This window comes from Eucyclogobius newberryi, unplaced genomic scaffold (genome assembly GCF_026437365.1).
Source record: "Eucyclogobius newberryi isolate DKJ021-1_F unplaced genomic scaffold, fEucNew1.0.hap1 SCAF_282, whole genome shotgun sequence".
Classification (NCBI taxonomy): Eukaryota; Metazoa; Chordata; class Actinopteri; order Gobiiformes; family Gobiidae; genus Eucyclogobius; species Eucyclogobius newberryi.
Window position 1 is genome coordinate 36811 of NW_027315926.1, and position 12704 is coordinate 49514.

A 12704-nucleotide genomic window follows, 5' to 3' on the forward strand; every position below is an offset into this window, starting at 1 on the left:
ACGTTTGATTTCTCCGCAAACAATCCGGAGCCTCAAGCCGCTCGCTTTTCAGTATTTTGTGGATTAAAAGCCCTCCTCACTCTCTAGCTCCAGCCTGAACTAGCCTAGCGTAGCCTAGCCGCTAGCGTCATGGCTGGATCTACCTTTACCTGTTTGAGCTGTCATATGTCGAGTCAGAACCCTGGCTCCTTCTCTGATGATAGGTGCGTGAAGTGCAGTGTAGTGGTAGTTTTGGAGGCCAGGGTTACGGAGTTAGAAGCGCGGATCCGCTGTTTAGAGGAGCTTAAGTCCAGTTATAGTTCGGTTTTAGCGCGAGGGCTACCGGACCGCGCTGCAGGGCGTAGCATTAGCATTAGCAGTAGCAGTAAGGCCGAGCTCAGCCCCTCAGCGTCTCCCGTGCAGCCGGGACTAGACCAGGAACAGAATAGGGACCATTTTGTGACAGTTCGGAGGGGACAAGGCGCTAAACGCCGAACCTCAGAGCGCCGTGAGCTTCACGTCTATAATAGGTTTTCTCCCCTCAGCGATCACACGCCCGCTGAACACACGAGAGAAACTCTTGTAATCGGGAGTTCTATTGTTAGAGACGTGAAGCTGCCAGCTGCTAGCGTTAGGTGTTACCCGGGGGCCAGAATGGGTGACATCGAAGGAAACCTTAGGATCTTAAAGCGGAGTAGGACCCGTTTCCGGCGAGTCGTGGTTCACGCAGGCGGTAACGACGCCCGGCGGAGACAATCAGAGGTGCTCAAAGTTCAAGTAGCCGCGGTGTGTGACCTAGCGAAGTCGATGTCGGACACTGTAATATTTTCTGGTCCCCTGCCCAATCGGATCAATGCTGAATTGTACAGCCGTCTCTCAGCATTCAACAACTGGTTATCCAGATGGTGCCCTCAAAACAACGTTGTCTTTATTGATAACTGGAGTGCGTTTTGGGGAAAGCCCGGGCTCATACGCAGGGATGGCATCCATCCGACTTCGGAGGGTACATCCCTATTAGTTCGGAATTTGACCGATAGTCTTAGTCGTGTTAAGTGACCATCTAGGGATGAGCCCCAGGTGCAGAGCAGCAGTTCAAGACGCTCCTCTGTCGCTGAACTCTCGCCCGTTCTGTTACCTGTGAAGTGTTCAGATTCAAGACAGATAGAGACTGTGTGTGTCCCTCGTGTCCCTCGTGTCCCTCGTACAAATAATGCCAAAAAGTCACATCTCAGAAAAAATATTTCAGGCGTCAGACCAAATAACTTAAGGAAAATAACAATCACAAATACACAAATGAATAAACACGTAAAATGTGGACTGCTAAACATTAGAGCAATTTCCTCCAAATCGCTCTTAGTTAATGAATTAATTAGTGACTATAACATAGATCTTCTAGCTCTAACTGAAACGTGGCTTCAACAAGACGACTACGTCAGACTAAATGAGTCCACCCCACCCACCCATGTTAACTTTCAGACTGCCAGGAGCACAGGCCGAGGTGGTGGTGTGGCAGTGATCTCCCACTCAAGCCTACTCATGAGCCCTAAAACTAACAATGCATTTCACTCATTTGAAAGCCTTATGCTGTCAATCACATGTCCAAATATGAAAAACCAAAAAGGAGTTTTGTTCATAGTTATCTACCGACCTCCTGGTCCCTACTCAGAGTTTTTAACAGAGTTTTCTGACTTTATATCAAACTTAGTGTTAGCCTGGGATAAAATAGTTATAGTTGGAGACTTTAATATCCACGTGAACATGAGTGATGACGCTCTCAGTAATGCCTTCAGCGCCTTGTTAGACAGCATTGGTTTCACTCAGAATGTAAATAAACCGACTCACACTCACAAGAACACTCTGGATCTTGTCCTAACGTATGGAACAGAGATTAGTGACCTCATTGTCCTCCCTCAAAACCCTATATTGTCAGATCATTTCCTAATTACCTTTCAGTTTATTCTTAAAGATCATCCAGTCCCACAAAATAAAGTTATAATGAAAAGGACAATATCTGAAAAATCTATCTCAAAATTCAAAGAAATAATAGAGCCAATATTCAGTGACATGTCATGTGATCCTGCTGAGAACAGTTTTAGTCCCAGTTTAAGTGATCAATGTGTCGACTTGACCATGAATTCTCTGAAGTCTGCTCTTGACGTTGTCGCGCCGTTAAAACAGAAGGTCATTAGGCCAAAGCGCGCCTCCCCATGGTACAACCAAGAACTGCGTTCACATAAACAAAGAGTTAGAAAGTTAGAGGGATTATTTCGTCGCTCTCACACCGAAGAATCCCTAAAAGCATGGAAAAGTTGCCTGCTGTCCTATAAGCAGGCTCTGCGTAAGGCCCAAACCAGATATTATTCAAATCTAATAGAAGTCAACAAAAGTAACACTAAATTCCTTTTCAGCACTGTAGCTAGGCTAACAAACTGTCACAGTGCAGTAGAGCCCTCAATCCCAGCTACACTTAGCTCTGATGATTTCCTCCTATTTTTTAATAATAAAATAAAAACAATCAGAGATAAATTAGATGAAATTACCCCCGCTATTAGCCCTGAACTAGCCCAAGCTGTAAATCTAACGTCCCATATAAATCCACCTGTAAACCTAGAAAGGTTCACAGCTGTTGATCAAGCAGAGATAACTTCAGCCATTATGTCCTCTAAAAGCTCAACTTGTGTCCTAGACCCCATTCCAAGCAGACTCCTCAAAGACATTCTTCCCCTAATTATAGACCCTATTCTTAATATAATAAATACTTCACTCGAAAGTGGCTATGTTCCACAGTCCTTCAAACATGCAGTCATTAAACCTCTTCTGAAAAAGCCTAATCTAGATCCCGACCTATTGGTAAACTACAGACCTATTTCAAATCTTCCCTTCGTCTCTAAAATCCTTGAAAAAGTTGTAGTAAAACAGCTTTGTCGCCACCTGCAGGACAATAACTTATGTGAAGTTTTCCAGTCAGGGTTCAGAGCCCACCACAGCACTGAAACTGCACTAGTTAAAGTCACAAATGATTTGTTATTAGCCGCTGACGATGGACTGGTCTCAATCCTGGTTCTGTTGGACCTCAGCGCAGCGTTTGACACCATTGACCACAACATTCTACTGCAGAGGTTAGAATGTGATGTAGGTGTTGGAGGAACAGCCCTCAGCTGGTTTAAATCCTATCTATCTGATAGGTTCCAATTTGTTAATGTAAACCAGAGCTCCTCACCAAGCTCTAAAGTAATTTACGGTGTGCCACAGGGTTCGGTACTCGGTCCAATTCTGTTTACTCTTTATATGCTACCATTAGGCAACATTATCAGAAAGCATGACATTAACTTCCACTGCTATGCAGACGACACTCAGCTGTATTTATCAATGAAACCTGATCAGAGCGATCAAGTAGACAGACTTAGTACTTGTGTGAAGGAGATAAAAACCTGGATGACACTAAACTACCTGCTTCTTAACCCTGAAAAAACCGAGGTCATTGTGCTTGGCCCTAAGCATCTACGAGACGCTCTATCTGAGCAGATAGTCACACTGGACAATGTCAGTGTAGCCTCCAGTTCTACTGTAAGAAACCTTGGAGTCTTATTTGACCAGGAGCTCTCATTTAAAGCTCATATAAATCAAGCTTGTAAAACAGCCTATTTCCATTTGCGCAACATCGCCAAAATCAGAAGAATCCTGCCTAAAAGTGATGCCGAAAAACTTATCCATGCATTTGTAACGACTAGATTAGACTACTGTAACTCCCTGCTCGCAGCGTGTCCTAAAAGCTCCATAAAAAGCTTTCAACTGGTTCAAAATGCAGCAGCAAGATTACTAACAGGAACAAAAAGAAGAGAGCACATTACGCCAGTGCTGAAGTCTCTTCACTGGCTCCCCGTCGAGTCCAGAATCAAATTCAAAATTCTACTCTTGACCTACAAAGCCATAAATGACATGGCCCCATCCTACCTCAAAGATGCTATAGAACCATATCATCCAAACAGAGCTCTTCGCTCTCAGAATGCCGGCCTTCTGGTGGTGCCAAGAGTCTCTAAAAGTACTGTAGGAGGTAGAGCGTTTAGCTACCAAGCCCCTGTGTTATGGAATCAGCTCCCGACCCATGTTAAATATGCTGACACAGTCTCTTCATTTAAGTCCAGGCTTAAAACGTTCCTCTTCGAAATCGCTTATGGTCAGAGTAGTTAGGAACAGAAAGATAAACCCACAGCTTCAGCTACGCTGCCCTAGGAGTAACTGTGCTGGGGGAAGTATGACAGCTTGAGCACTATCCTCTTCTTCTGACTACTTATGCTATCAAACAATATTTATTTTTTAATTCCACTTGCAAACTGTTCACCGCCTTCTTTTTCTTTCTCTCACTCCTGAGGACCTGTGGACCCAGATGTCCCTCTCCTGGTGAAGTGGTCCCTGCCCCATGTGGACGGTCCCTCATCTGCCTGAAGAGTGGCTCCAGTTCGCCTCAGTCGGTCCCTCATCTGCCTGAAGAGTGGGTCCAGCTCGCCTCCGACGGTGCCTCATCTACCTGAAGAGTGGGTCCAGCTCGCCTCCCACGGTCCCTCATCTGCCTGAGGAGTGGGTCCAGTTCGCCTCCGACGGTCCCTCATCTGCCTGAAGAGTGGGTCCTGCTCGACTCCGACGGTCCCTCATCTGCCTGAAGAGTGGGTCCAGTTCGCCTCAGTCGGTCCCTCATCTGCCTGAAGAGTGGGTCCAGCTCCAGTCTCCTCGTGTCCGTCTGTCCGTCTGTGAGAGTCGGATCTCTCCTTCACTGGAACTCCTCCAGGTTTCTACGCTTTTTTCCCAAAGAGGTTTTTTTTTTTGTAGTTTTTCCTGGCCGAGAAGGAGAGTCTAAGGAGAGTCTAAGGACAGAGGACCCTGGGACATTGTCCCTCGCCACCACAGACATTGTCTGACTTCATCGCCACCACAGACATTGTCTGACTCCATCGCCACCACAGACATTGTCTGACTTCATCGCCACCACAGACATTGTTGATTCATTTCTCCCTGTGGCCCTCAGAGGCAACTGTTGTTGTGATTTTGGGCCTTACAAAAATAAATTGATTTGATTTGATTTGAACTACAGAAGACGTGCAACTACAGAAGACGTGCAACTACAGAAGACGTGCAACTACAGAAGACGTGCTACCATAGAAGACGTACAACTACAGAAGACGTACTACTACAGAAGATGTACAACTACAGAAGACGTGCAACTACAGAAGACGTGCAACTATAGAAGACGTACAACTACAGAAGACGTACTACTACAGAAGACGTACTACTACAGAAGACGTGCTACCATAGAAGACGTACAACTACAGAAGACGTACTACTACAGAAGACGTACAACTAAAGAAGACGTGCAACTACAGAAGACGTACAACTATAGAAGACGTACAACTACAGAAGACGTACTACTACAGAAGACGTACTACTACAGAAGACGTACTACTACAGAAGACGTACAACTACAGAAGACGTAAAACTACAGAAGACATGCAACTACAGAAGACATGCAACTACAGAAAACGTGCTACTACAGAAGACGTGCAACTACAGAAAACGTGCTACTACAGAAGACGTAAAACTACAGAAGACATGCAACTACAGAAGACATGCAACTACAGAAGACATGCAACTACAGAAGACGTGCTACTACAGAAGACGTGCAACTACAGAAGACGTGCAACTACAGAAGACGTGCTACTATAGAAGACGTACAGAAGACGTAAAACTACAGAAGACATGCAACTACAGAAGACATGCAACTACAGAAGACGTGCAACTACAGAAGACGTGCAACTACAGAAGACGTGCAACTACAGAAGACGTGCTACTATAGAAGACGTACAGAAGACGTACAACTACAGAAGACGTACTACTACAGAAGACGTACAACTACAGAAGATGTAAAACTAAAGAAGGTGGCGGTAATGTAACCCTTGGATACCAGAAAAAGAAGAAGAAGCCTCTTGGTTGGAGCCCAGTTAGGTCTTGATGTCGACTCGGTCCGGTCCCGCTCTGGCCCTTGGTCTAATCCAGGTTCATCTGTGGGTTTAATCTCAGTTCTGCCGTGGTGTGCGTAGTCTCCACACAAACAGACACATAGAGTCCTCTGCCCGGGAGAGCGTCGCATTTAATCAGAGTTGCCAAAAGCCATTCTAGCCGAGAGAGAAAAATGCATTAAACGGCATCGGCAGCGGCATCAGATAATAGAAGATTAGTGTGATGAGATAGCCGGCCCGCCGTGCTTAGTCTCCACTGCTTTGTCAGAGGGCAAAGTGGCCGGCGGTGCGATGAAGGCCGGGGTCAGGGGAGCGGCGTGGATAACAACAACATCCTTTTCAAATCTGTGGGGCAGAAAACAAATGCGTGTGCGACCAGCTGCTCCGTGACCTTGGGCCTTGCTGAAGAACAGAACCGGGCTGCATTTGGCCAAGATAAATAACGTGTCGATATTTGTGATCATTTTATGTCATTGTATTTCAAAAGCAAATATTGGCGACTCCGTGTAGGGTTGAAGAACAGAGCTATTTCTCACTAATAAATATGCATTATTAAAAGTCTGCCTCTTATTACAGTGACATGCCAATATGAACAGGCGGAGCTTATCAGTTCAAGCAAGTGTGAACAGAAAGTCAGACGACCTGCTGCTATTGTTAAGCCAATTTAGATGAATATTGTAGTTTATGATGAACAAAATATACAATAATGATCATGTAGAATATAGTTTGATACCAATTGCCCCCAAAAAAGCCTGATATGTCTGCTTTAAACTGAATACATACTGTTATTTCCAGACCAACACACAAGGCAGACAACAATGATACAAATGAGGTTAGAGAACTATGAGAACTATGAACATAACGGGAAAAAGTATCACGCTTTATGCAAATTGATCTAAAACTATGACATAATTAACATAATAGCAGTTCAAAGAGGTTTAAAGGTTTTGAATTCAGCATGAACACAGTTGATGAACAGGGAAGCATATAATAATTTTCTATTGTAACTGGGACTTTGACACCAATCTCAAACATCAATTAGCTTAATCAAGATGTAAATCCATACTCAATTAGGCAAGGCAAGGCAAGTTTATTTGTAGAGCACATTTCATACACAAGGCAATTCAAAGTGCTTCACACAGCAGGAAAAATGCATTCAAATCACAAAGAAATTACAGAAACAGAAATACAATAAAATTAACTAAATTAAAAATGATCAATCCAACTGATTGTCTAAACTAATAAAATCACAAACAAAAGAGAAGAGTGCAAAGAAAAAATCCTTTCAGTCATATGCCCAGCTAAACAAAACTGTTTTTAGCTTAGATTTGAACATTGTCAGAGTAGAACCTGTCTCACATCTTCAGGAAGACTGTTCCAGATTTTAGCTGCATAAAACTGAAACGCAGATTCCCCATGTTTAGTCCTGACTCTGGCACCAGCAGGAGGCCGGTCCATGTTTAGTCCTGACTCTGGGCACCAGCAGGAGGCTGGTCCATGTTTAGTCCTGACTCTGGGCACCAGCAGGAGGCCGGTCCATGTTTAGTCCTGACTCTGGCACCAGCAAGAGGCCGGTCCATGTTTAGTCCTGACTCTGGCACCAGCAAGAGGCCGGTCCATGTTTAGTCCTGACTCTGGCACCAGCAGGAGGCCGGTCCATGTTTAGTCCTGACTCTGGCACCAGCAGGAGGCCGGTCCATGTTTAGTCCTGACTCTGGGCACCAGCAGGAGGCCGGTCCATGTTTAGTCCTGACTCTGGCACCAGCAGGAGGCCGGTCCATGTTTAGTCCTGACTCTGGCACCAGCAGGAGGCCGGTCCCTGAGGTCCTCAGAGTCCGAGATGGTTCATATGGCACTAACATGTCAGAGATGTACTTTGGTGCTAGGCCATGGAGAGACTTGTACACAAGCAGAGCTGCTTTAAAGTCTCTTCTCTGAGCCACAGGGGGCAGTGCAGAGACCTGAGAACAGGACTAATGTGATGGTACTTCCTGGTTCTAGTCAGGACCCGAGCAGCAGCGTTCTGGATGTACTGCAGCTGTTTTACAGCTCGTTTGGAGAGACCAGTGAGCAGGCCGTTACAGTAGTCTAATCTACTGGAGACAAACACATGGATAAGTCTCTCTAAATCTGGTTTAGACACTTGATTTTGGCAATGTTTTTTAGATGGTAAAAAGCTGCTGATGTTATTGATTTGACGTGGCTATTAAAGTTCAAGTCTGAGTCCATTATTACCCACAGATTTCTAATTTGGTTTGTAGGTTTTAGAGCGAGACTCTGGAGGTGACCGCTAACACTTTCTCTTTGTTTCTGTGGGCCAAAAACGATTATTTCAGTCTTGTCTGAGTTCAGCTGGAGAAAGTTGTTTTGCATCCACAAACTGATCTGTTGGATGCAGTGACAGAGTGAATCTACTGGTCCATAGTCACCTGCCGACAGTGAAACATAGATCTGAGTGTCGTCTGCATAATTGTGATAGGACACATTTTCACTGCGTATCAACTGACCTAACGGCATCATGTAGAGGTTGAACAGAAGGGGACCCAGGACTGACCCTTGGGGCACTCCACAGGTCAGGGTCATGTGGTCTGAGACACAGCTACCAATTTCAACAAAGTACTTCCTGTCTTCCAGATAGGACCTTAACCAGTTTAGGGCAGTGCCAGTGATGCCCACCCAGTCCTCTAGTCTCTGTAAGAGGATCCCATGATCGACAGTGTCAAAAGCAGCACTCAGATCCAACAGAATTAAGACTGAGGCTTTGCCCGTGTCAGTGTTCAGGCGGATGTCATTTGTCACCTTGACAAGAGCAGTCTCAGTGCTGTGATGAGGTCTAAAACCTGACTGAAAAACATCAAATGAGTTGTTTATTAAGAGGAAATCTGTGAGCTGTTGGTAAACAACCTTTTCAAGGACTTTGCCCAAAAATGGCAGATTAGAGATGGGCCGGTAATGACTCAGTACTGCGGCATCAAGACTGCTCTTCTTTAGGAGAGGCTTTATGACCGCAGTTTTCAAAGACACAAAACTATGTGAGTGAATGGTGCTAACAAACTGTTCAGCACAGACTTTAGAAATCTGGTGGGTAACACATCGAGGCAGCATGTAGATGAACTCAGACTGGTGATGATCTCATGGACAGTTTTGTCAGTTACTGGTGAAAAGTGAGTTAGCTCTAAGTGTCTTGGTGGTTTTAGGGTAATTTTTTGCATTGTGGGATTTATAGCATTTTTAATGCCCTGAACTTTGTCATTAAAGAATAATGCAAACTCATTACACTTGGATGTGGAAATGAGTTCTAACGGCAGCTGAGCTGGAGGGTTTGTTAATCTGTTTACTGTGGCAAACAGGACACGCGAGTTGTTACTGCAGCTTCCAATTATTTTAAAAAAAATATCTTTCCCTAGTTCTACATAAGATTAGGTTGTACATGTTCAGCTTCTCTTTGTAAATCTCTTTTTGAACCTGGAGCTTTGACTTGCGCCATTTCCGTTCGGCCCTGCGGCACTCCCTTTTCTGTGCCCTGACCGAATCATCATTTCTCCACGGCGCCTTCTGCTTATTTTTAACCATTTTAGCCTTTATAGGGGCGATGGTGTCCAGAACGTTCAAAACACTAGATGTAATAGAGTTCAACAAATCATTTACATTAGAACATGAGACATTTTCAAAGTTTATCATTTCCATAAACAGTGCACCTGTGCCATCACTTATGTGTCTCCTCTGAACAACTGCAGGACCAACCGGAGGTTGGGGAGAAACAGACAGGTCAAAGAAGACACAGAAATGATCAGACAGAGCAACATCGATCACATTAACATTTGAAATATTTACCCCCTTTGTAATTATGAGATCTAGAGTGTGTCCTTTGCTGTGGGTGGGGCCTCTCACATGCTGAGTAAGACTTAAGGTTTCAAGGACAGCATCAAGCTCTTTAGCGTTTCTGTCACAAATATTAACAACATGCACATTGAAACACCTGTAATGACCAAACCATCAAAGTCTGTGCATATGACTGAAAGCATCTCAGTAAAATCATCAATAAAACTTTGGCAGTGCTGGGGAGGCTTGTATAAAACAATGAAGAGAATGGATGGAGACCGTTTTAGCTCCATTTTAAAGGATACATACTCAAATGATGAAAACACCCCAAAAGACAACCTGCGGGTAATTATTTCATCTCTAAAGACGGCACAGACTCCACCCCCTTTTTTGTTTTCTCGTGTTTCAGATTCAAACTTAAAGTTGGGTGGAGCAGATTCTCTCAGAACTACATTTCCTGTGTTTTTGTCAAGCCATGTTTCAGTTAAAAACATAAAATCAAGATTATAAGAAGAAATAAAATTATTAATTAAGAGAGATTTGTTACATAAGGATCTGACATTTAGCACAGCAAGTTTCAGACTAGTTTCAGTGGGACTGGGCTTTATCTTTTCACAGGGAATATGAATCACATTTCTCAGATTGGGCCTGACTCGCATTTTGTTTTTCCATCTGTGTGATGATGTGACTACAGAAATAGCACTAGGGGGGGCTCTTTTTACATAGGGCCCCGGGTTGGTTTGATTTTTAATGTAGCTTCAGTTCTATTTCTAGTGCTATTGTTGTTGTGGAGCATAACCTTTTGGAGTCTCTGGAAAGCAACAACTGCCATAACCATCTGAGCTAATTTAGTTTATTAAGCAGTATGTGTGCTTTACGTCTGTCACGTTCTGATGTCGGGTGCATTATTAGAGTTAAATACAACCTTTCTGATGGGACAGCGCATGGGAAGCGTTGCTAAGCACAGGTGGATGCTAAGCACAGGTGGATGCTAAGCACAGGTGGATGCGAAGCACAGGTGGATGCGAATCACAGGTGGATGCGAAGCACAGGTGGATGCTAAGCACAGGTGGATGGGTGGACGCGAAGAACAAGTGGATGCTAAGCACAGGTGGATGCGAATCACAGGTGGATGCTAAGCACAGGTGGATGCGAAGCACAGGTGGATGCTAAGCACAGGTGGATGGGTGGACGCCAAGCACAAGTGGATGCTAAGCACAGGTGGATGCTAAGCACAGGTGGATGCTAAGCACAGGTGGATGCGAAGCACAGGTGGATGCTAAGCACAGGTGGATGCTAAGCACAGGTGGATGCGAAGCACAGGTGGATGCGAAGCACAGGTGGATGCGAAGCACAGGTGGATGCGAAGCACAGGTGGATGCTAAGCACAGGTGGATGCGAAGCACAGGTGGATGCTAAGCACAGGTGGATGCGAAGCACAGGTGGATGCTAAGCACAGGTGGATGCGAAGCACAGGTGGATGCGAAGCACAGGTGGATGCTAAGCACAGGTGGATGCTAAGCACAGGTGGATGCGAAGCACAGGTGGATGCTAAGCACAGGTGGATGCGAAGCACAGGTGGATGCGAAGCACAGGTGGATGCTAAGCACAGGTGGATGCGAAGCACAGGTGGATGCGAGGCACAGGTGGATGCGAAACACAAGTGGATGCTAAGCACAGGTGGATGCTAAGCACAGGTGGATGCTAAGCACAGGTGGATGCGAAGCACAGGTGGATGCGAAGCACAGGTGGATGCGAAGCACAAGTGGATGCTTAGCACAGGTGGATGCGAAGCACAGGTGGATGCTAAGCACAGGTGGATGCGAAGCACAGGTGGATGCGAAGCACAGGTGGATGCTAAGCACAGGTGGATGCTAAGCACAGGTGGATGCTAAGCACAGGTGGATGCGAGGCACAGGTGGATGCGAAGCACAAGTGGATGCTAAGCACAGGTGGATGCTAAGCACAGGTGGATGCGAGGCACAGGTGGATGCGAAGCACAGGTGGATGCGAAGCACAGGTGGACGCAAAGCCGAATTTCGACCATATCTTTAAAGTGAACGGGCTCCACCTGCTGGCTGAGAGGGGGACATGGACCCCCTCCCGCACTTTGCCTTTGAAAGTCGGTGAGCAGGAGGTTGCGGGTACGATTCCCAAGAGGGTGAATCTTTGGCCAGCTACAAGATAGTTTGGTTAGTGTTTATTGTTAAAAAATAAATACATGAATGTTGTTGCTGTTGTTCAAATTTCTACAACGAGGCGTGTAATTTCCACAAGATAAACGAGTTCATTTTTTAAATAAATAAATATGTCAATAAAAGGAGTTATAGTGTGTCGTCGAAGTCAATAAAGGGCGAAGTCCTAATTTTAATAGCTCCATAAGTACTTTGTATTGAGCCAAGACTGCAAAGAGCACTCACATCTCTGCTGCCATCTAGCGGTCAGAGCCCACAAGTACTCTAAATCTACTAAAGTTTAACGAAGAAGAAGAAGAAGAAGAAGAAGAAGAAGAAGAAGAATTAAGAAAAGTTGTATTTTTATTAAAAGCACTGGAATTGTTTGTTTAATTTGTCTAAATATATGAAGGAAAAGGCTGCTTCACACAACCAGCGTTCACTGCAGCAGTTTATATTTATGTTGACATGTTTTCATTCTTTTCTAGTTTGTATGTTCTTGTATGTTTTGTTTTATGTACAACTACAGGTAACGCTCCTATTGTTTGGTAAATTATGTCATGTCATGTTTGCTCCTTGTTGCCTGTTCAGAACAATTCAAAATAAAGCCTCACCCTGAACGCTGCTTCATACATTTACAACTTCAACCAATGCTTTTCCATGTCATTTCTGTTTGAATTTCACAAGAGCAACTACTTAATGGTAATTAATAGCATGT